Below are 3967 nucleotides of genomic sequence, written 5' to 3'. Positions count from 1 at the left end.
CCCCCCGCCGCACCTGCCCGCCCCAAAGCGGGTCTCCCTGCTGGGAACCGCCTTGGGGCTTTTGCAGTCTGAGGGGAAGGGGATGTTGCTTGCCAGTAGCTGTGTGTCGGGGAGGGTGTACTTACTGCTGTAGGGTGTCTGGGTCATACCTCTGGTGACACCCCAAAGGTCTGGCCCTGGGAGGTTGGGGTGTCTTGAGTTAGGAGAAATCCTAATGTCTGTTCTGGAGATGTGCTGTAGGGACATCACTGTGAGTGCTTTTTGCTGTAGTGCTGCTGGACCACCTCAGCTCCTACCTGTGATGGGTGTGCCCCTGCCCCCCTCAGAATTTGGGATGTTGAGTGGCCTTATGGGGATAGTATTGCATGAACGCTTAGCTGACTGGGTTTGGTACCACACCTGCACTTAAAAATACTCAAGAAGCTTCTATGCTGGAAAGCATCTAGAAAGTTATAGGGGTAGAGGAAGGAGTCTGTGTGGAGTCAGCTCACATATTTTGCTGACTGGGTTTGGTACCACACCTGCACTTATAAATACTCAAGAAGCTGCTATGCTGGAAAGCATCTAGAAAGTCATAGAGGTAGAGAAGGAGTCAGTGTGGGGTCAGCTCACATCTTTCTTGAGCTTTTTACCTCAGCCATTGCCTACAAGGGAATATACAGTCCTATAAGCAGTATAGCTTATAGTATAGCTGGTCCAGGCTCATACTGAAAATAAATTGTCCTAGTGGCTTTTAGGTCTTCATTTACATGCTACTGGGATGAACTGCCTGCTGTTTCAGGCTTGACTTTTGTGCAAGCTGTGTATCCTGAGCCTGGAAACATCTTGTTTAGTCTCATCAAGCCTGGAACAAAGGGGCCCAAATCAAATTCCCTTGAAGGAAGGAAGAAGGCGAGTAGTGAAGGGGAGGGAACAAGTGTACACTCCCAACAACCTTCCTTTATTGATATATACAGAGTGCTAGTATTGCTACTTATTTTAATGCCCCATTGTACTGTTAAATCGATTACAGACTTGCAATAATTTGAGTGTGCACAGGTCCCCTAAATCTTGTTACAAGTTTTTGTCATAGCACTGTTAGGCACCAGCTTTTTCATTTAACACTTATATGAAGCAAATATTGCTTCCTTATAGGCTCAGTAGGACTTAAGCAGCTGTTCTACTTGGGAATAAAACACGGTTTTAGTCTAAGCTTCTGTTTTCAGCTGCTGAGAAGCTCTTGGGCTTGTCTCATTCATGCTGGTTTTTGGCTTGTAGATCTGTTTCATAAATCTAACCAGCCATCTGAGCAGACAGTGAGGAGAGGAGTTAAGGCCAGTTCTGAAACTTTTCTGCTGCTCTCTGTGTTTATGTAACTCTGTGGCTTTATTTATAAAGCTTTAGGCTTGGCAGGTATGCAGTCCTCTGGACTGACTTTTTTTTTTCTTTAAAGTAACTAGGTCTTAGAAGTGGTTAACTTTACAGCCTATGGGAAATGATATATAGTACATGCTGCTTTCTGAAAGGAATAGACTGAAGTCCTAATATTGAGTGTTTTGTATCGGGCCTAACTGCAAATGTCTCAGATGACTTGGAACAAACTACTTTGAGGATATCGTGCCCTTTATATATACACCCTTTAAATAACCTGGAACTCTTATAGGATGGAATGTCACCAGATAATTTCCCAACAGCATTAACCATTGGCTCTTATGAATCACTGGTAAAGAGACTTAAAGCTTTAGCAGCAGTGAAGTGTGCTTGCATTTCAGCTTTTTTCTTACTACTTACACAGTGGGAACTGGAAGTAGGCCAGAGATGTTTGGGGAAGAGGAGTTGTGGATAAGCATATCAGTTAGCTGAATTCAGAACCTGAGGAAGGTCAAAGCAACTACAGTAGCGTAGCAGAGAAAGACAAGACCAGTTTCTTTCTGCACCAGTAAGCATAGATGTGCTTTCTGCTACTGAAACTGGCATGTAAGCTGATGCTGTAAGAATGAATTCTGCGAGTGCAGTTAATGTCCTCTAGTCTTGACAAACTGGAGTCTATTTCAAACATATTTGAACTCTTCTGGTAAAATTATTTAAAATCTCCAAGTCACATATATGTGACACCTTGATTTACAAGGAATGTGGATGGCAATGCCTCAAAATATTCCTTGCAGTTAACAGTCAATAAGCGACACTTGGTTCTGGAGTGGTTGGTATATGGAATGTTGTAGAGTACTGTAACTGTCACTGCTTGCTGCATTATAATCTGAAGTGGTGTTCTGAACCCCAAGCTTGCTTTAAATGGGTATAAATGCTCTTGTCAGTGCCAGACTTGTTAAATTGCTGCTCTTAAAGGTGAAATTACTTGCTTCAGGGTTCTCTGAAAATAGTGTTTGTCAGGAAAGAATATAGGAAGTCTGAACCTGGCTGTCAAAGACCTGCATCAGGAAAGTGAACCTTCAAACAGCAGTTAAAACACAGATACTAATGGAATTTCAGTCTTGCACATGCTTTGATCACAGAATGAAATTTACAGTATTGTAGGTCAAAACAGTCAATATAATCACTAAGTAGTGATATTGATGTACTTGTTAATATCATAACTAATACTTGCAATAAGTGGCAGTGGTAGCAGAGATTCCAAAAGGAAGGTGGCTAACTAATACCTAGAAAAAAAGGAAATCTGTAAATACTGAAAAAACCCTACAAGTTACCTTGGTTTTCATTGTTACCCTAGTAGAGTTAGTCTTTTTCCTAGAGTCTGAGTCAAGACTAAATAACCTGTGCTAGCAAAATATTTGTGTCATGGTAAGAAGACACAATCAACAAATGTCTCTGAATAGCAGGCCTTGAAAAGGCCTTGAGCAAGATCCTGATGTAGCTGCGTGCCCTAGGCCTGTGTTGGAGTTGGCCATACCTGCATCCCTTCCAGCAGATGTTTGTGTAACCCTTTTTTTAAAATTCCAGATGATGGACATTCCAGAATATCACCCTCAGGCAATGTGCTTCAGTGTTGAACTGTTAGCTTCCTCTCCCTATCATCTCACTCAAATATTATTCCCTGCGATTTAAGCCTGTAACTTCCTTTCTTTTCCACAACAGACATGGAAAACAGATTCCCTTTTCTATGCAGCAGTCTTTCATGTATGTAAAGACTGTTATGTCTCCTGTCACACTTCTCTTCTCTAGACTAAACAACCCTTACTTTTTCAGTCTTTCCTTGCAGTTCAAGCTTTCTAGAGCTGATCACTTTTGCAGAATAACTTTGGACTCTGTCCAACTGGTTTGGTTATCAACTGGAAAACTCATTGTATGAATTATCATAACTTAGCCACTTGGCTGAGCAGATTTTGCTAAAATAATTTGAATGCTTTAGTCTTTGCAATGTTAAGTCTGAGTTTTGAGCAGGAAGTCAGACTCCAGATAGCGGTCAGGCAACTGCAAGCATTTTAGAAGTTGGAGTGGTCTGGGAAACCATTGTGTTTTTCTCTGATAGGAACTCACTGTGGGCCCAGCACTTCTCCACTGATGCCAAGTAAAACTGTCAACTTAAACAGCAGTGTTGGCTGTCCAGGTAGTACCTGAGGACTCTGTACCTGGCTATTTAGGCATGGAAATACCCCTCTTCTGAAGGCAAAACTTATCTTACCTTGTAACTCTGCCATGGTATGAAGGAGGGAAGATCATCTGCCTCTTCTTGAGGAAGAAGAGTCCCTTGCGAGGGTGCTGTAAAGGAAGGATGGTTGCTGTGGGGGTTTCCTGCCCTGTGGCAGGAAATAAGGGGCTGTGGGGCTGACAAGGCCTGCTCTCCAGGGCTGGGCCAGGTTGCTGCCTGGGGACAAAAGTCTTGTGCCGTGGGCTGTGATGTTGTGGGGGTGGAGAGAGGAATGACCTCCCCTGGCAGATGGAGCCGCTTTCTTCCTCTGCCCGCGGAGCCGTGGCTGCTGTGCCCCGCTGTGGGACCGGCCCCGCCGCCATCCCGCCTGGGGGCGCGGGG

At 43.8% G+C, this 3967-nt stretch overlaps 1 protein-coding gene across 1 annotated transcript in view; it reads left to right on the top strand.

Moving 5' to 3' along the window:
- The window catches only part of LOC104536345 (lamin-L(III)-like), a 12587-nt gene that overhangs the window by 274 nt on the left and 8346 nt on the right, over positions 1 to 3967 (top strand). The gene's annotated exons all lie outside the window — the stretch shown is intronic.

Source organism: Mesitornis unicolor, unplaced genomic scaffold (assembly GCF_000695765.1).
Source record: "Mesitornis unicolor isolate BGI_N332 unplaced genomic scaffold, ASM69576v1 scaffold672, whole genome shotgun sequence".
Lineage (NCBI taxonomy): Eukaryota > Metazoa > Chordata > Aves > Mesitornithiformes > Mesitornithidae > Mesitornis > Mesitornis unicolor.
Note: the sequence above shows the minus strand (reverse complement) of the source record. Positions and strands in the feature narration are given on the sequence as shown.